We start from the raw sequence: 21,106 nt of genomic DNA, 5'->3' as shown, positions 1-21,106 counted from the left end.
TATTTACAATATTAATGATAGTAAATATTTACTATCTTAACATATAAAAAGCACTTGGGGAAAAACCACACTGTAATAAAAATGAGCAAAAGACATAAATAAGCAATTCATGAAAGAAGAAATGCAAGTGGCTAATAAATATAAAATATGCATCCCCACTAATAATGGAGGACACACAATGAAAAGTCAGATAACATTTTTGCCTATCAAACTAGCAAATATGTATCCAAAAAAATTTATAATACTTATTGATAAGAGGACAGACAGGTAAAGAACCTCACACACTGTTCATAGGAGGGTAAACTAGTAAAACCTTTTTGGAAGGCAATATTGCAAAGTCTATTAATAATTTTTAAAATATGCACAAACTTTGACATAGCTAATCCACTTTTAAGCATTTATCACTAAGGAAAATCATCATGGCCAAAGATACATGCATTTGGATGTCCAGTGAAGCATTGTTTATAAAAGCAAAAAGTTGGAAATAGACTCACTGTCCAAACAATGAACAACTGGTTTAATATATTATGGTATTATACACAGGGAATAACTATGCAGATTTTAAAATGATGATAGAGAAAAATACGAAACAACATGGAAACGTTCACGATATATGGTTACAAATGGTTTGTATAATATGAACCCACTTTTATAAATACATATAGCTCTATATCCACATTGAATTTTTAAATATCTGATCATAGGCTATTTAAAATTTCTCCTTTCTGCATTCTTTGGAATTAAAAATCTGTATTTTTGAAATAAAAAATACCCAGTGCCAAAACACATCCAAGAATCATTTTCAAGTAATCAATTAGGAAACAAACATCTTTAACTCAACAAGTTAAGAACCAAAGACATATCAAATAAGATAAAGTAGTATCAATTGTTCCAAATAACCCCTCCAATTAATCTTCTATGTCTTTTTTTATAAGACCACAGAATCTGAGTTCATACAGATGAGGTCATTGCGTTGCAAAACTTGCTGGACAAGGACAACATTCTAAAGTCATAACCTACTCTTACCCACAGGAAAGAAGACAAGAAGATTGCCGCCTTATTTTCTTAGAAGAAAACAACTGCATCTTGAAAACTCAAGGTGGAAAGGCTGAAGCCACACTTCATGGGTTCTAGGACCAGGATGGTTTTTTTCTCCAGTAACATGGCTTCATGCCAGTGTGAAATTCAGATTTTCAGAGAAAGAAAGAGGTATACTTAAAGAGAAAATGCTGTTTGCAAGCTGCAAAATGCTGATGTGCAACGCTAAGAAAAGAGATCAAATAACAACGAGGGAGAATTAGAGATCCTCAGTGCCCTGCCTAACTCTTCTGATGCTAGAACACACACACACACACACACACACATGCCTGGCACATAGGAGTTTCTCAGTAAATACTGACTGGCTAATGTTGGAGGTGAATGTCACTAGTATTACAACTCCTATTTGACCCCACATCCTTAGCCAGAAATATCTTCCCTCTCAGTGCAAGCCAGCACAAAACATTTAGGCTACAGAACTAAGACTTTCAGGACAATACAACATTGCAATTAAGGGGAAAGTTAGACATAAGAGAAAGTATAAACAGGATGCTAATGGATTAATCCACTAATATCCCTTCTCCACTGTCTCTAAGGAGATCCTTCTAAGCTGGTGCTAACTTCCAGAAATTGCAATTGGCAAATCCATTAATACTCCTTGTCAGACACATCCACGTGCTGGAAAGAAGGTCTCCTTAGTTCATGCAAGGCTTTGGGGCAAGTCAGGAAGACACTGTTTTCATTCATATGAGAATTTCTATTGTAATCTTTTTTATTATTATTATTGGAGTATAACTGCTTTACAATGTGGTGTTAGTTTCTGCTGCACAATGAAGCGAATCAGCTATATCCCCTCCCTCTTGGACCTCCCTCCCACCCCCCGCCCCGTGCCCCCTATCTAGGTCATCACAGAGCACCAAGCTGAGCTTCCTGTGCTTTATAGCATGTTCCCACTAGCTATCTATTTTACGCATGGTAGTGAATGAACGACTGTCCACACTCCAGAATCACAACATCCTCTATTATTGTATTATTGATCTTTCCCCGAATCCAAACAACAGCTCCTTTTGATCTTTGACCCAGCATGTAGAGAAAATTTCATTTCTAACATATCATTTTTTTATGAATAATGGGACTGTAAAAGAAATTTATCTTCACTGGCTTTTAACCACCCTGGGGAATTTTTTCCACTGTTTGCGCATTTCCTACCAACCAAATCACAGATTGTTCAGACCGCTGATGAGCACAGTACATCACCTAGCTTGGAAATGATCTGCGGCCAAACCTCTCTTAACCATAAGACTCGTAGAAGGGGGTGTTCTCTTTTCTTTTAGAGCCCTGCTTGGCAGAAAGCTAAAGAGAAAATTTCCCAAGGGGAAGTTTTTGTGCACAAGGTGGGTTTCAGAAGGTCTTTGGAGAGGATCAGATGAAAGTTTCTCCAATGGAAAGATGTTAAGGAACTATAGACAGTAAATGTTTGTTGAATAGGATTATGCTAGTATATTAAAGGTCTTAGTCTTGAGCAATGGTATAAAGCAAAAGGACAGAGAAAGGCCTTATGTCCAGAGCAGAGGGAGGACACTCAAAATCAGGCTGCCATCAGAAAGTCAGAATTCATCCACATCGCGCTGTTCCCAATCGGGATGCCCATATTCAGTGATCAGACTGGTTTGGTAAGTAAACAATCATTGATTTTAAACTGTTTAAAAATCATTTTACTAAAAGAATAGGGTTCGTTGTATACATGTTCTTTGTCAAACCCATGATGCTTGCCATTTTGGGCTGGAAATCTGGTTTATGCTATTTATACAGAGATTTATGTAACTTTCAGATGACTTTTGTATATATTTGTGTGTGTCTGCTCCCTCTTGTTTTGCATATGGCCAGCACTGAATATATGTTTGCTGCAGAAAGAGATAAATGAATCGCTGCCTTTGGAAAGCAAACATTTGGCCACAAAACTGGGGGAAATGCTGATGATGATCTGATAGGCTATGAACCTGATCCACTCTCATACAACCTGAAGGATCCCATCTGGAAACATCCCTTCAAGAAGACCAAAAAAATACATAAACAAAGCAGAAAGAGAAGTGGACCAACTGAGGAGTTTCAGAAATTGGGAATAACGTTCAATTTCTTCCAGCTCATATCTAGAATTTTCCCTGAAGCTCTCCCCCACCCCACCCTGGCTTCGTGGGCGGCCCGAGTGAATGGGTCAGCCCTTCACTGACACATCAAGCCCAGGACTGTGGTGATCCAGGGCCGGGCCATAGAATAACCACGGACTCTTCTCTGCCCAATTCTCATCACATCTCAGGGATGATACCCCAGATCCACAGAGGATTAGTGGAAGGATGTGTGGCAGTCCACACCTCCATGGAGAGCTGGATTTCCCATGGTGATAAGCAGGCTCATCATTGGACAGATGCAAGATCATTTTAGGTGGGGCTTAGTTGCATATTTACTGTTAAAGTATATTACTTAGTTGCATTTTACTGTTAAAGCAATTATAAATTTCTTTATATTATTAATTTACATTCTCTAGGAAAATTATAGCCAATCCAGGAAACACTGCTTCAGAAGAGTACCATCCAAGGTGACACCCCACAAGCATTCTTTTCAAAAATGAGTTTGAGGCCAAGGTGCAGCTGGGGAACAAAACTGTGCAGCTCTAGCTTTGGGGCTTTGAGGTCTTTTTTGTTTTCAGCCCTCCCCCTCCACGGGACTCCCAAGATCCTACAGACAGCACAGAGTTAAGCTGTTACATACGTTTTGGAAACACTGCAAACCATAGAGGTATAAGTGCAGCAGCCCATGAATGGTTCCAAGAGTGTTTGCAGTTTACAAAAATAGCCCTTTTACCTTGGTTTCACCTTTGTTCACATCTTGCATATTATTATCCCACAGGACACACCTTGCAAGCGACTGCTCCACATTTTCTAAATTTTACTTTTGGGCAAAATCTGACCATGAAAAAGCTGAATGTTTGGGCCAGAGTGTCTGGGGTTCTTGTACAATCATTTTTATTGGATGGGCCTTGCTTACATGGTATCTGCCTCCACGGAGAGATTTTTCTGGTGAGGCATATACAACTCACCCTTCCGTGTATGGCAGCACTGGGGTCAGGAAGTCTTCAACCTCATCACACAGTGTTTCCTCCATGAAAACTTAGGGAAGAAAGCAGCCCAGCCTCAGTTCCAGTAAGTATCGTGCTTCTGCTAAGCAAGCTGACACAAGTTCGGCTGATGGACAGTGTGAGTCCTCTTGTGGCTCTTATTTCCCTCTTTGCTTTGGCCGCCACTAAGCTCACAGCCAAACTTGTAGTCCACCTTCAGGAACTGTGCAGGACTTTAAAGCTCAAATGTCTTTGCACAAGTCTACCTCGGATACGTTCTTATTGTCTTACCCTCGCTCCTCTTCACTCTGGCATCCTTATTTACATAGGTTGTCCTGCTGTTTTCTATGTGTTTGCTACAAGGTGCCCTAGATGGAGGAGGGGTGGATTCATAGATGTTTTGGCCCTCCTTTCACTCCATGAAGACAGAGCAGGGAAGAGCATCTGGGCCACAGGATGGGAAAGGCCTGTCTGCACATAGGAAAACAAACATCCTGTTTGTCCCATTTTGCATTTTTACAGGGTTTGCTTTTTATACTTTTGGTAGATTGTGGTTTTCTGAAATTATTTGTTTGGGTGTAAATCACTGAAAGTGGTGTTTGCACATTGCTTGTCTATTTTAGCTTTAAAAAAAAAATGCTTGAGTACTTAAAGCCTGGGTCTATATGTAGCCCACCTGCCCTCCAAATATAAAAAGTCTGGCTACTTCTCTGAAAATCTCAGACGCCAATCTGGCCCCTCTTCCCTACTCTCAGCTGATGGCAACATCTGACACAACTGGATGGTGGTTCACAGGCTGAGGCCAGCATCTTCCTGGCCTTCCATTCTCACCAGAACCCTTACTGCAATCTCCCAGCCACAGTAGCATTTTTACTATTTATGTACTATTGCATATACATATAAAGGAAGACACTCTAATCTTTTATGGCATCAATAGACTAGTATTGCCTTACAGATACAGTGCTTGGTTCCTTCCATGAATAATGGTGAGTATAGTTCTCTCCATTTACGAGCTAGAAAATCCAGACTCGGAGAGTTCAGGAACTTGAGTTTGCATTTCATCCTTCCGTCAATCCCTCAGGAGGCGATGGGGAAGTTGGGAAGAGTGAGAAACTAAAACTTTAGCTCAGAATTCAAGGAGCTCGGGCAGAAAGGCCGCCTGAAGTTAAATCGTGGAATGTTTCTTCAACGTCCTGCCCCCTCCTTCTTTAGCTCCCCTCTTCTGTTCTAAAATCCCTCTTTCTACTCCATTTTCCCTCCCCAGAAATCTGCCAAGAGGCCTCTACTGTTACTCTTCTCCACTTGCTCCAGACTTCCTAATACTTCTTTCTCTCCCAGCCCCAGTCCCTGTCCTTCCCTTCCATTCTCTGCTTCAAGGTCAAGGGCCCAGGGCTGGGGTGGGGGGTGGGGGGATGTGATAGATTAATTCACTCTAAGTCTACTACAATGGTCCTTTCTCTTTTTTTCCTAATATTATTCTATTTGACTTTACATTTTATCAGAGTATAGTTGATTTACAGTGTTAGGTTAGTTTCAAGAGTACAGCAAAGTGATTCAGTTATACATATACATAACTTCATTCTTTTTCAGATTATTTACCCATATAGATTACAGAAAAAACAACCCAATCAAAAAATGGGCAGAAGATCTACAGAGACATTTCTCCAAAGAAGATGTACAATGTCCTTTTCTTAATGTATTCTTTCTCTCTGAAAGAGTTGCATTTTTTTTTTGAATAGATTTGTTTTATTTATTTATTTTTTGGCTGCGTTGGGTCTTTGTTGCTGCGCACAGGCTTTCTCTAGTTGCAGCGAGCGGGGGCTACTCTTCCTTGCAGTGTGCGGGCTTCTCATTGCGGTGGCTCCTCTTGTTGCGGAGCACAGGTGCGGGCTTCAGCAGTTGTGGCACGTGGGCTCAGTAGTTGTGGCACACGGGCTTAGTTGCTCCGTGGCATGTGAGATCTTCCCGGACCAGGGCTCAAACCCGTGTCCCCAACCACTGTGCCACCGGCGAAGCCCCAAGAATTGCATTTGTAAAAGAGACGACAGCACCCACACCTTGACACAAAGGAGTAAAATTTCTCACGTCGGAAATTCAGGCAGTAAGCAGGAAATTGGGGAAATATTTCAAGTTGCAACAGGCTTCCAGGCACCCTGACTCCCCTTGCCATGGGAAAGCCCGAGGCCCCATATGGCAGTGTGGTAAAAGACGAAGCCCATCCCCATGTCCTCCACCCGGCTCCCAGTTACCTTTTATGGTTGGCCTGTGACAAAGGACAGAGCCATCATGGATGGGGAAGGGCCCGGGGATGGGGCAGCAGCTCAGGACTGCAGGGGTCGCAGCCCAGAGGAGCTGCCCTCACTGGCCCACCTGAGCCACACTGGGCCATACCCAATTGTTCATCCTTCACCGAGAACCAGATCTACTGCTAGGAGGCAACTCATCAAAAGGCCTGGCCCCCATCGGATCCCTGTGGCTCAAAGAGTCCTGTGAGCCTCCTGGTTTCCTTGCCGGTGAGTTTCCTGCAAGCAGCCTCAGCGCTGGACTCCAAACTGCCCCACCCCCTAGTGGAGAGAGGCGAGCCGTGCACCTCCCGCCCGGCTCCTGCCAAGACCAGGCAGCCTGCACCAGCTGGGTTCAGCGAGCCAGTGCAGAAAGGAGCGGCAGGCCCCACCGGGCACATCTGTTCTTCCCCGGGACTCCCCTGAGGGTCTCTGATGGCCCACACTCAAAGTTTTTCTGGCCTACCCAGTCCATGCCAAGTCTTAGACTGTTAGAGGTGAAATATGTGAATAAAAATGGAAAAATGTGTCCGCGCACTCACACTCTCAATGGGAATACAAGGAGTTATGGGACCAGACACTGGGCGGCTTTATTTTTCCCTAATCAGCCAGATGTTTGGCCTGGCCTGGAGTGCACAGACCCAATAAAACGCTGCAGGCCCCTCTCAAGTTAAATAACCTCGCTCAGAGGCCCACATCAGGCTGCCCTGTGGCCCCAACAGTTCCGAGGCCTCAAGGAGGAAAATCACTCTCCCAGGCCAAGAGCCAGCTTGACACCCCATCTCTGGAGTTTGCCTCTGACACATTTGACATGGGGAGGACTTCTGTGTTTGCTTTAGGGGGTTGTTTTTAGTTTGTCTATTGCTTTTCCATAAATTGACCAAAGTGTAAGAAAATTCCATTTAGAATTCCTTAGCTAGATGAACATTTGTGCTCCATGACTCACTCTGATATAGAGTTTCAAGGAAAGGTGACTGGGACTAGGACAAGACGCAGCCTGTCCCACAGAGAGGAGGGGCACAAGAGAACATTCCAGGTATTCGACAGGTCACCTGTCCCTTCCACACGCAGCATCGGTCTGAGCAGCGAGGCGGAAAGGTAAATAATTCCCCCAGACTTGGCCCTCCAGAAGCTCCCCCAAGTCTAGTGAGGGAGATAGAAGAGAGGGGGAAAAAAGTACCGAATTTATCACTTGCCCTGGTGGAGGAATGAACTACGTGGTGAAGCAGCTCAGAGGAGGTGGCATTTTGTTCAAGTGTTGAGGGACGAGCCAAAGAAATGCCCTCCTCGGGGGTTTTTTTAGAGGCATCCTCATCCTTCCGCAAATATCCCTAACTGACTCAGTGCTAGAAGGCAGGCCAAGATGAAGCTTTTGATCCCAGGGGTCCCTAGAGGCTGCCGCTGACTCATGTGCCCCCTTCCAAAGTCCACTTCCGCTGGATCGGGGAGAATTATGAGGCAAACAATGGAGCCAGTAGGGAGAAGGAAGATGGCCACAAGGAGATAAGTCCAGCTCTCAGATGTTTTGGGGGGGGTCTCTAGAATATTTTTTTAAATTAGTGCCAGCACTTAATAGTTGGACTACTTCATGTAAAAATTATCTTGAACTTTTCTCTTCTCTGAAAAAAATTGGAAGACATGGTGATACTGGGTGCATATTCTGGCAGGGCCGCTCTAGGCTGAGTAGGAGCTGCCCCCATCATGTACCATTTAGCCTTTGCTGCATAAGAAACCACCCCAAAGCTTAGTGGCTTAAAACAATCATTTATTAGTTACCATTCTGGATGTCAGTAGTTTGGCCTGGGCTCAGCTAGCATTTCTTTAGTTGGTCTCACCTAGGCTCATGTATATGGCTACAATCAGAGTCTGAAAGGTGTTGGATGGGATACCTCAATTGTCCTCCACATGGCCTGTCCAACAGGCTAGTTCGGTGCTCCTCCATCAGCAAGAGAGGGCAAGCCTCAAGAGGCAAGCATTTTGCAAGGCTCTGACTACATGCCTTTTATTAATGTCCAGTTGGTTAAAGCAAGCCAAAAGATCAACGAGATTCAAGGGTTAGGGAAATAGATTTCACCTCTTGATTGGAGGAGCTACAAAGAATGTATGGTTATTTTTTTCATGAGCTCTCCAGTTCATCAGAACCCCAACCTTGCAGAAACTGTGGGTCTGTTGCCATTTCTCCTTGAACTTGAGCTGCTGGTTTTCTTACATCTGATCTTCCTCAAAACCTCACTCTACCTGGAGCCCTGCAGGCGTCCAAGTTAAGGAACTAAACTTAGAACTCCAATCTTTTGACTTGGCTCAGAACAAGCATGCCTGACCTTTCCACTCATGCACATGGGAAAGTGAAATGGATTGGATGAAAATAAAACCTAGAAAGAGGATCCAAAGTAGGTGGCTCTACCCAGTGATGCCAAAGGAAGGTCAGGATGGCCAAGACCCCAGGTGGTGAAAGGCAAAGCAGGGAGACAAAGCATCAGGAACGCTGAGACAGACCACAGTGTCTGGCAAGAAAGACATGATTGTAGAGGGGTGAGGACATGACAGAGTGCAAGGTTTACAAGGCAGCCCCTGGAAGAGCTCACGAAGAGGACAATCGCAGACAAGAAAAGAGGAGAAAACTCCTCTTTTGGAGTCAGTTCTCACCCAACTGGCTCTGCAGCAGAGAACTCAGAGGTGGCACAGAGCCAAGCGCGGCATGGCCAGGGAGGTGGTGATGCCCTACACTTTACCCTGCAGGGCTCGTAGGGAACCCAGACGATTACAAAACAGGATTCTTGGGGGATAAAACATAGTCTCATTGAGTAGACATTCCAGTACATAGTACAGAACATTTCCAGATGACGCAAGAGGATGACGGGGGAGGGCTCAGTGCATGACGGGGACAAGGGCAAGTTCTACCAGAACTAACGGGCAGCACCTGTTACAGTGCAAACCCCCTCTTTTCATGAGATTTGTTCGGCGTTTGTTCCCAAGGATACAAAAGTATGGCTGAAGTTAATAAATGTCTTAAAAGATGACACTAGAACTGATGTGCGCTGAAGGGCACATCACCCCTTATGCCATATTCTTGACAAAACTGAATGAATCTAATCAAGTCTTTACACTTCAATTCTAGGATACAGGAAATACAGGGGACAGACGAACAAGTAAAGCAACACCATGAAGAAACATTCAGATATTCAAAATGTGGGACTTTTGACAACTCAATTGACCTATCTTGTCACGGTTATTTAAAAAGAAGGAGGGAAGCAGTAGACTGTTCTAAAATGAGACTAAAGAGGTATATCAAGCAAATGCAATGCGGGAATGCTGATTGGATTCTAATTCCTAAAAAACTAAAATTCCAGCCATAAGACACATTTGGGAGAATAACATGGATTGCATATTAAATTATATTATGATTACTATTAAATGATTGCATATGAACGACAATGATAATGTTTCTTTGGCATGATAATGCTATTGTGTATATGTAAAAGAACCTTCTTAATATAGGAGACGCATGCTGGAGTATTTAAGGTTTGTGCCTGTTATTAAAAGGCTGTGTCTTGACTCCAAACTCACCGTGCTATACTTGGCTTGTGACGCTGGGTCTGGGACTCTGCAACCCACATGAAGGGATCTGCCAAAAGTGGGTGCTAGAGAGAGAGAGTATGCAAGGCTGGAGGAGGAAAAAGAGACTCGCTCCTTTCCATCTGCTTCCTGTTCCTGTTTTGCCCCCCAGCACTGCTTCTTCACCCCAGTAGCAGGACTTCTTTCCCAGAGCAGCCACGAAAGCCAGCCCCATAGAGACACCAGCCCCCTCCAACCAGCCCCCTCCTCAGAGGTTTGGGTCCCAGCACCACAACTCAGAGACCAGTACTAGCTGAGCAGCCCCTCGGCTTCTGGCAGGAGAGTCTCAGTGACCGGGAGCCTCCCTGTAAGTGTCTGGTTTAATAACCCCAATTTGTCCTTTATGTCACCAACCCAAAGGATGCTTCCTGAAACTGCCTCCACCATGATTCCTTGGAGTCCTCATTTTATTCTTCTGGTCACCTGGCCAATGACTTTGTATCTAGTTAAGTCATTATAGTAAATTCTCTCCACTCAAACAGCAGGTGCAGTTTCTGTTTCCTGAATAGGTGAAGTGCCATAATGTTCGCAACATGCTTTAAATAGATTCAGCCAAAAGGAAAAAATATCGATACAGAGATAGATAGTGTATATAAGTATAGATATAACACACACATACACGAACATATACTGAGACAAAGGAAAGAGAGACAAGTGTTGAAGCTAGGTGGTGAGTACGTGGGTGCTCATCATATTAGAACTTCACTTTTCTGTGAGTGTAAAATCTGTCACATTAAAAGTTTAAATAGGGGCTTCCCTGGTGGCGCAGTGGTTGGGAGTCCACCTGCCGATGCAGGGGACGCGGGTTTGTGCCCCGGTCCGGGAAGATCCCACATGCTGCGGAGCGGCTGGGCCCGTGAGCCATGGCCGCTGAGCCTGCGCATCCGGAGCCTGTGCTCCGCAACGGGAGAGGCCACAGCAGTGAGAGGCCCGCGTACTGCAAAAAACAAAAACAAACAAACAAACAAAAAACTTTAGGGCTTCCCTGGTGGCGCAATGGTTGGGAGTTCACCTGCCGATGCAGGGGATGCGGGTTCGTGCCTTGGTCCGGGAAGATCCCACATGCCGCGGAGCGGCTGGGCCCGTGAGCCATGGCTGCTGAGCCTGTGCGTCTGCTCCACAACGGGAGAGACCACAGCAGTGAGAGGCCCGCGTACCGGGGGAAAAAAAAAAAAAAAAAGTTTAAATAAAAGAAGAAGATAAGGACAATAATACCTAACTCATGTTATAGCTATAAGAAGTAAGGTGAGATGCCCATTAGGAAAAAAAAAATACTTTGCCATTTTCCCAAGTACATCTGCAGCCCCAAAGGCCATTTACCCCATGAAAAGTTCGGGTCTTGCTGTTCTGGCTCCTTTCCTGGACAGAGAAAGCACGTGGATGTGCGAGCCGTAACCCAGTACCTGCCAAGAGCATCTGCACCTGCCGTCACCCACAGAGGGCCCTGACTTGACAGAATCCAGGGCGGGAGGGGGGTCTTTCACACGGGTCAAATCATTCCAGCAGAAAAGAATCTGTGCCTTTATCGAAGACAAAGAAGACATTTCAGAAACTTCCCTGAGAAATCACTTCAACCATTATGATCGTCCCCATCAATTCCAAACCTCTGACCTAAACCCCTCATGCTCCAGACGAAGCCCCTTCTCTTTGCTTTTTCCTCCCACAGAAGCCCCTTTTTCTATGAAAGAAGGCCTCTCCTATACCTTATGAAGTGACCCTGCACCTATGTCTTAGCAGAATGCCATCAAAACCCTGTAACCAGCTTCATTGTTCTTTCTCTTTCTTTTCACTTTTTTTGGGTCCGGTCTTACTGAGATATAGTTGACATCTAACATATTAGTTTAAGGTATACAACATAATGATCTGATATATGTATATATTGCAAAATGATTCTCATAATAAGACATCATTATTTCTTAAACATTATCTTGCTTTTCCTCCAAGCCTCTGACCACTGAGCCGCAATGAAAAGCTGGCCTCTCTTTTGGTCCTAATCACTATACCCCACATTGTACTGGGTTTCCATCTGTTGTCTCCGGATAGAGGTTTGTTTGCTTAATACCTTTGGTCAATTAGTGTATATCCCACTGCAGGTCATTTCACCAATATCCTTTCCTTTGTTGGCTCCACCCTCCACTGATTCAATTTTGGTAAACACAGCTGGTTTTACTGCCTTAAGGAAAACATTTGGCTACCTCAGCCCCATTAAATTTCACCCAGACAAGGAAGGTGTGTGTGAATTCTAATATGATCTTAAAATAGAAGGCCAGGGAGTCAACCGCCCATCTCTGGAGGCTCTTTGCAAAGCTTGTCATGGAGATGACCACGAAAGAGGCAGTGCCAAGATGAAATAGCGAGCCCCACCCCAGGAAAGTGGGGTATCCAAAGTCTACGACCACTTGGCCCTAACTGCTCTGTGGTTGGCTCTGTTGTTTCCTATGTCTGAAACAGCCTCCCTGTCTTGCCTACCTCCTGAAAGCCTTCTCATCCAGTGAGGTCTGGCTCAACTGTTATAGCCCTCAAAGCTTTCTCTGCTTCCTCCAGTGAAACGACAGATAGCCAATTGGCGAATAAACACATGAAAAGCTGTTTGTCCTCACAATCAGGAAAATGAATATGAAGACAGTAAGACAACACTTTTCACCCCTCAGATTATGTCGAAACAAAATGTTTGATAATACCAAGCACCAGAAAGGGTGTGGAAAAAGAAAGATTCTCATATCCTGTTTGTTGGGCTCTAAATTGGTGGAGCCTCTGTAGAGAAGAAATTGGAAATATCTAGTAACATTTTAAACATGCACACCTTAGAACAAGCAATTCTGCTTCTCATCACCCACCCTTGGAGAGAGACTCCTTGCACAAATGCACAAAGAGTGTGCACAAGAATGTTAACTGAGAGATATAGGAACAAACTGGAAGCAATGTAAACATCCATCAACAGAGCAAGAAATAAACTGTGGTGCGGCCATTCTAAGAAACAGTGGGCAGCAGTCAAAAAGAGCATAGTAGAGAGAAGCAAGGAGACCCAGTAGCGATGAACATGCCAGCATACAGATCTCGGTCTATGATACCGTCCCCTACTAAAAGAAACCAGAGGTCCTTGGAGAAATGGATGATTCCAGGACTGAGGCAGGGTAGGTACAAGATGAGCCTGGAACATTTTTGTAATGCCAGAAAGTAATGAAATACCCAAAAAAAGATGGGTACGTGTCACAAAGAACCAGGAAGGGGCTTCTACTGGACAAATCTAGCCAAACCTGGCCAAATCTGGCCAAATCTTTGAGTCAATAATAAATAGATAGATAAATAAATACATAGGGAGAAGGGAAGGCCCTAGCTTACAAGAGAAGGCCAAGCCCACTGGTATACATGGAGGGATTGTTACAGCTAGGAAATCATCATTTTGCAACCATCTCAACAGAGATTGGTTCAGGCAAGAATCATGAAGTGTTGGACTTCCCTGGTGGCACAGTGCACTGGACTCCACGCTGCCAATACAGGGGGCCCGGGTTCGATCCCTCGTCAGGGAACTAGTTCCCACATGCATGCCACAGCTAAGAGGTTGAATGTCACAACTAATGAGCCCATGTGCTGCAACTAAGGAGCCAGTGAGCCATAGTTGAGCAGCCTGCCTGCCACAACCAAGACCCAGCACAACTAAATCAATAAATAATTAATTTTAAAAAGTTAAAAAAAATCATCAAGCGATGCTAAATCTGGGGGGGAATATTGACAAGGAGAAGGCTATTTGCACGGTCTTAAGTGCCTTCCAATAGACCGCATGATAGTTGCGGGGAACTATCAGGGGAAGAAAGGGGAAAAAAATAGTAGCTTTACAGTGGACAACTCCGACCACACCTTGCCCAGGTGATCAAAATTAGCATCACCAACGAGGGGCAGATGAACATTGTGAGTGTGCAGATGTGGTCCCCTGAGAAGGACCCATCATCTATATAATATTCTGGCTGAAAATGCCTAACTTGAATCTAATCATCAATCTAATCATGAGAAAACATCAGAAAACCCCAAATAAGCAGCAGCCCATTTTATAAAAAGTGACTGTATTCTTCAAAAGTGTCAATATCATAAAGTACAAAGAAAGACTGTAAAAATTGTTCCATCTTAACAGAAGAACAAAAAGACATGACAACTAAAGGCAATATCTGATCCTAGACTGGATCCTAGATTGGAGGGGAAAATCCTACAAAGGACATTATTCAATTAATTGACAAAAATGGAATAAAATGGTAGACCAGGTCAAAGTAGCACATCAATATTATATTTAGAGGAGTTGATCATTGCTATGCCTATTTAAAAGAATATCTTTACTTTTATGCAGTGAAGTATTTAGGGGAGCAGGGACATGAAGTACACTACTTACTTTCAAATGATTCAGACAAGAAAATTATACTTTATCTATATAATAACATTAAATTATATATACAATGTGTGTCTATATAGTTATACTTATATAACTACATACATACATATAGTTATGTACATATACACTATATACATACATACTCTATACTTACGTATGTATAACTATATACATACATATATATACACACATATATAACAAACGTGAAATCTGGAGAAAGGATATTTGAAGATTCTTTGAACTATTCTTATTCTTGCAACTTTTGTGTTTCAAAAGAAGTTGTTGCTTCAGAATAAAAAGTTGAAGAAAGAATGATGTAGGTATACACACTAACATAGAAAGAGCTTCAAATATACTGTTGAATGAAAAAAGAAAATCTGCAAGATAATTCACTTAGTGTGATAGTTCCCATATTATATCCATTTGTACATAAGGTCTGGAGGAATACCTACCAAACTGATCATGTGGTTTACCTTTGGGGAAGAGACTAGGAGACCAGGATAGCTGTTATAGAACAGCTCACCTGCGATATTTTTATTTTTTAGAAGAGTTTATTTATGAATTGCTCATGCAATTAGAAATAACTTTTTTTTTAAAGGCTTAAGTTGCCTTGCTGTCAATTCCCACTGCTGACAAGGGTCACAGCTCAGGTTTTCTGAGACAGTACTCATTTAAATATTTGAACTCACTCTCACATATGACAGTCTCAGAAACTCTCCAGCTTTGGGGTTTAGGAAATCTGGTCAGAAAATGGCAGCGGCATGGAGTGTTTGGAAAGACCCTGGGCTTCAGACTCAAACCTGCCTCCATCTTTCCCATCTTTCACCAACAGTGAAATCTTAGGCAAGAGACAGACTTCCAGGAACCTCAGTTCCCTTACCTGTACAAAGGGAAAAGAATGCTTCTAGAGCAGAGTGACTGAGCTTTAGGTATGATGTACATAATTTATGTGTCCTTAGCAGATGCACACAGAATGCCAAGCCCATCCCGGGGCCGGCACAGAGCATCTGTTTATTGTTATTTATTCTACCATTTTTAGTGATTTGTTTGCTCTGTTTATTGTTATTCATTCTACCATTTTTAGTGATTTGTTTGCTCTTCACTCTTCCTCTGTGAGCCTAGTGGCTCTTTAAGGAAGGGTCCATCCCTTATTCTTTCTCTGCTCCCAAATGTGCCCTCACAGAACACTCTGTAATTGGCACCTGACAAACACTGGTGGCAGGGTAAATGAACCTTGGCACAGCAAATCTGGAGCAACATGGAAGTATGCTGTGAGGCCTCAGGTTTACTTGACAGTGATCAAATATAAGGAAACACGGCTCTGAAGTCACCAGGTAGAAATCTATAAGTGCCAAGAAGATGAAGACGTGACCAATGACCCCATGTGTTCCAGAGCAACAGAGGTGAAAGAGCACTGTCAGCATTCCTCAAAGCCAGAGGTGTTATTTAGTAACAGGTATTATTTTTAAATGTTCTGTGGTCAAAAATGTTTAGAAATGCCAAATTAGACAAAACTAAACAGGCTTATTCACTGCAGGATTTATCAGCTCCTTTAATATGCTAATGTGCATCATGAATATCCAACCATAAAATTTGCATCATATTCCAGGCTTATTTGAGACTCACTTTTTTTTTTTTTTTTTTTTTTTTAAGGATCTCAAGGTCTAGATCCTATAAAATATGCTTTGGAAAATGCTGCTTAGAGCTGTTTCTCCACTGTCAGTGCCTGGTAAGAAGAGTACTTAGTGGAAATTTAACAATGTAACTTGCCTACCTAACCCAAGAGGGTGAGGGAATTAACTAAGCCATGAGTTAACCAAGTCATTTTTAAAGGTCACTGTCAATTCCCCTCATATTCCTCCTGTTCCTTTGCCCTGCTGGTCCAAGGAACATGTGCAAAGAACCCTGACCAAAAAAAAAAAAAAAAAAATCATGGTTATGACTCCCAAACTGAAAAGATAGACTGCTATATCATCATTCCAGTCCTTTCAGCTTCACTTAATCCTGTTCATTCCAGTCTAACCAAGACTGGATAGGACAAATGGCTGAAATAGCCAGGATCTTGCACTTACGGCCAAGTCATGGACCACAGGTAGAAATGCTTGTCCCTACACCAGCCGACTGGAATATTTAAGCAAATGTTCCATAGGATCAGGCTAAGAAGACCAAATGTCATACTCATGCTCATTATGACCTCAAAAAATAGGCCGTGTGACAGTCCAAATTGTCACATTTTTATTCATTATCTCTGAGTAAGAGAAATCTGTTATGCTAGTCCATCCAGCATCTAGGCCCCCCTTTTTGGGTAACAACACACTTTTTTGGGGAGAGTTCTTCTTTTCTCCCTACCCACTCCCCACTGCATAGTCTTGGGGGGCCAGTTAATTCAGGCTCCCTGTGCTCCCCTGCCCAAGGAGCGGGTACTGGACCCATGATGGGGTCAATTAGACCCAGTTCACCCAGAAATTTCAAAGCTAGAATAGAGCAATACAAGGCCAAAAAAGGTTAGACTCTGATGGTTGGTAAAGCCCCAGAGACAGCGTCTAAGTCCTGCTACCCAGGTCCCCAGCATTGTCCTGGGTCCCCTGCTTTGCAGGACTCAGGCCCTCAGCTTTTCTTTTGATCCTCAGTGTGCCCGACGTCCTGCCAATAAATTCCCAGAGAGTTTCTGTTGCTTGCAGCTGAAGAACCTGGCCCAATACACTGAGCAAAACAACCTCAGCAAATTCCTACTTACCTTTCCTTTAACTGGACTTCAAATCTGAAAGTGACCTGAAAGCTTCCCTGACAGCCTAAACTTCCAAGTTTTGCACAAAAAGGTTACTGAGGCCACACAGACAGTGTCCTTCAGTTCACTAGTGGTGGTCAGGTTTCCCACCTGCCTGTGTGTCTTGAGCAGATTTCCAAACAACTTCCATTTTCTACTTAGATACAACCTAAACTGCCCTGGGTAAAAGGTCTGAATTATGACTATTTTTCCTCCCCTCCTGTGCCAAAACTGGTCTTCCACCACCACTTATCAAATGCTGCATGAGAGTGCGGGCATCCTTTAAATATTCCAAAGAGCCTTTGCATACCCCCCAAATGTTCACAGCCTGCCACTCAGAACAGCCTTTCAGCTCCATGTTCTGAAGGCTCCTGCCTTCGGTCAGGAGCTCCAAGTTCTCGGGTTCTTGTTAGAGGCTCACCAGGGATCGCCACACCAAGCACGTTCTATTCTGAGTGTGGCCCCAGTATGTTTCATTTCATCAGCAAAGCACAAGTTTATTCTGGAGAGAAAGGTTTTGGACACATTCATAGTAGCCAACGAGCAGTACTTCCTTACATGCAGAACACAAAATCATCACATAAAAATCTGACCCAACTGCCAGTGTGGGGTTTAAAATAAACAAACTCACCCCGAAAATTACCTCTCTGGGCTGGCCAATTTTGCACCTCAGAATCACAGGCTGCAACAGTGGTACGGAGTCTGTAAAAATCAGACTGCAGTGATCTTTGGTTCTTCGCCGGAGCGACTGGGGACCAAAGCTTCCATTTTTCCCTGTTGAGCCGGAGGTCTTCACTGGTCGCTGGGCATACATTTCAAATCTGCGCCCTTTGAAAAAGCAACGACAGGGGAGAGTTGGCCCAAGTTCTTGCCTGCAGTGCTGCCCAGCACTTTCCAAGCAAGGACAGGAAGGGAACCCAGACTTGCCTACGTTCTCCAAGGGAGTCGAGAAGCATGCTGCCCTGCCCATACCCAGCTGGTCAGCCTTGTGCCTTCTCTCTCGCTTTGCCTCTGCTCTGCACATTCTTTGTTTCCTTCCTCATTTCAGGAAGCATTCTCCAAACCCCACCTACCTCTCCACCTCCCAACCTGAGTGAGGTGCCTGCAGCCCAGCCCACCCCTCTGTGCTCCCCTCTGTAATAGAACTCCATCATGCAACTCTTTCGGTGTCCATTTATGGTCCTGCTCCCCTACTGGATGACTGTGAGTTCCTCGAGAGCAAGGGGTGTATCTGTGTCTATGTCCCCAGTCCCCAGCAGGTGCTCAATGAACAGAACAGAGCTAAAGACACAGAAGCACCACAGACTCAATGATGATCACAACTCCTGGCCCCAGGAGGAAGCAGCTCTGTCGATGGGTCACGCAGCTCTGCCTGGGCCAGACCCACCATGCCCAGGGAAGAGATGGCCTGGCCTCGCCATCCATAGCTCTCCACATGGCCAGCATCCCCAAAGTATTAGGATGAGTGGGACCTCCAAGAGGTTGCGAGAGTAGCATTTGAGATGAAGGCATCCAGAACCAGGCAGCTGGGTTCAAATTCTGCCTCCACTACCCAATAGCTGTATGACCATGGGCAAGTCAGCCACTAGATGCCTTGATTTCCTTCTCTGAAAAGCGGGATAACTATAATACACCATCATAGGATTATTCCGAAGATAGATGAGTTAATCTCACTAAAACACTTTGTGCCTTAACTGTGTATTAGTTTTTCTGTTGTTTTTTTTGTTTTTGTTTTTGTTTTTTGCGGTATGTGGGCCTCTCACTGCTGTGGCCTCTCCCGTTGCGGAGCACAGGCTCCGGACGCGCAGGTTCAGCGGCCATGGCTCACAGGCCCAGCCGCTCTGCGGCATGTGGGATCTTCCCCGACCGGGGCACGAACCCGTGTCCCCTGCATTGGCAGGCGGACTCTCAACCACTGCGCCACCAGGGAAGCCCGTATTAGTTATTTTTATTAGGGTATAATTTACATATGATTGTATAAGTTTAAGGTATACGATGTGTTGATTTCATACATTTATATATTGCAGTATGATTATCACCATAGCTTTAGCTAACACCTCTATCACATGACATAATTAACGTTCCTCTTTTGTGGTGAGAACATTTAAAATCCAGTCTGTTAGCAATTTTGAAGTACTGTATATAAAACAGTATTGCTAACTATAGTCACTATACCTAAAATGGTTTAGGCGGTACCAGACATAGCCTTAAAAAACATTCAATCAAGGGATTAATTCGTTCTCAATTCTCTTTCAAACTTTCTGATTATTTCAAGGAAAAAGTAGCAGTTTAACACATCTCTAAAACTTGCTGTTCTCACTTTCAACAAAGAGAAAAAAGCCCTCAAGCTCAAGTCTCTGGAGATCTAGCGGAAATGCATAAAGTGATTTTGCTTTTTTTTTGTATTATTTTTATGGTTTCATGGCAGTTGACACTGGCAGTACGAATAAAGCAGATAGTGGTATAAATTTTTCATTCTAAATAAATCTATTGATATTAAATAGTGAGTAGAAAAAAAAATAGTGAGGAGGTTCAAAGGAAAATATGAAGGAACAATGTGAGTACAGTCGACCCTCAGCATCCACGGGTTCCGCATCTGCAGATTAACCAGCCGGGGATGGACTGGGTGAATACACAAATGCAGAACCCACGGATACAGAGGGCTGACTGTACTACACCATTTTATAAAGGGACTTGAACATCCTTGGATTTTGGTATCCATGGGGGTCCCCCACAGATATGAGGGGCAACTGCAGTTGCAAACATACTACGGCAAAAGTCATGAAAGTGAGATCCAAATGCCTCAGGTGTGGAAAATACAGATATACACTAAGGGATGCTTGGACGTAGAGGTCCCCCTAGTGTGTGCTGTGCCCAGAGGACATTCAGGAAGCTGACCAATGGCAAAGCCCTGCCTCCAGAGGAAGCCAGGACCTCAAAGTGCCCCTGAGACAGAGTACAGTACAAGATGGCAGACACGGCTGAACTTAGAGGTGAGTCTCCTGCTCATGGGCCTGGGCGGAGGCCAGCCGTGGGTGGAACAGCTCAAGAGGCTCTGTGACAGAGGGTGGACCGGACAGGCAGCAGCATCATCTACAGACACCAGGAGTCTCACGAGAGAAAAGCAGACTTCACTTATGACCAAGTGAGGGTCAGGCAAATGCCTGATGCACTTCCTTGGAATCTGGTGTCTCCTGCATTCCCTGCCATCCATGCAACTGAGGGCAGGAGCTGGAAGGAAGCAGGTTCAGGTGGTAAAGACACTCACTGGGCCTTTCTAGGCGGCATTGCAAAACAACTCGATGGCATCTCTGGGCAAATGGGATATTCAACTCAATCTATGATCCCATGATTTTCTTTGCGTTTTTGGTTCATCCATTTATGATGTTCAATGGAGGGGGACACAGGTGAAGAGGTCTATCTTACTTTTCAAACCAGTTGTGTTCCTTCTCCCTGTGACTCGTAGGCCAGGCTCACCCACAGACAGAGGCTCTCACTGTCTTCTGGCCAGCTGGCCACCAAAACCATGCCCTGGACATGCATGGGGAGGGCATGCAGGGGACTCCCTATACCTCCTCCCTCAACTAGCACAAATGACAAGACACAGCCCAGCTCTCCAGGAGCTCCCAGGCTCTTGGGCGAGAGAGTTCTATGAATAACTCACTCTAAAACCTAACAGCTACCACTTCTGAGGGACCTGCCCTGTGCCAGGCACATTATTGCATCCCCACAAGAAACTGCCAGGATGTGACACAGGCTGTTTTGTGGACCAAGTTCTCTGTGCCTCAAAGGCCACACTCTTGCCATCCCACTGCCCCCCTCCCCAGCCTCACAAGGAAATGGGTGTCGTGATGGTGCCATCCAGAGTGTTGGGAGATCACGGATTTAATTCTGCTTAGGGCAACGAG

The 21,106-nt window shown here is 44.3% G+C and overlaps 1 long non-coding RNA gene across 2 annotated transcripts in view; it reads right to left on the bottom strand.

The window, feature by feature from the left end:
* The window catches only part of LOC309804962, a 142,715-nt gene that overhangs the window by 68,927 nt on the left and 52,682 nt on the right, over window positions 1-21,106 (bottom strand). The window contains exon 2 of one of the 2 annotated variants that reach the window (XR_014294206.1): window positions 17,830-18,026. This is a non-coding gene — a long non-coding RNA (uncharacterized lncRNA). The remainder of the gene's footprint in view (window positions 1-17,829; window positions 18,027-21,106) is intronic. The other variant, XR_014294207.1, reaches the window with a different exon arrangement.

Source organism: Mesoplodon mirus (assembly GCF_964341445.2).
Source record: "Mesoplodon mirus genome assembly, chromosome: 5".
Taxonomy (NCBI): Eukaryota; Metazoa; Chordata; class Mammalia; order Artiodactyla; family Ziphiidae; genus Mesoplodon; species Mesoplodon mirus.
Note: the sequence above shows the minus strand (reverse complement) of the source record. Positions and strands in the feature narration are given on the sequence as shown.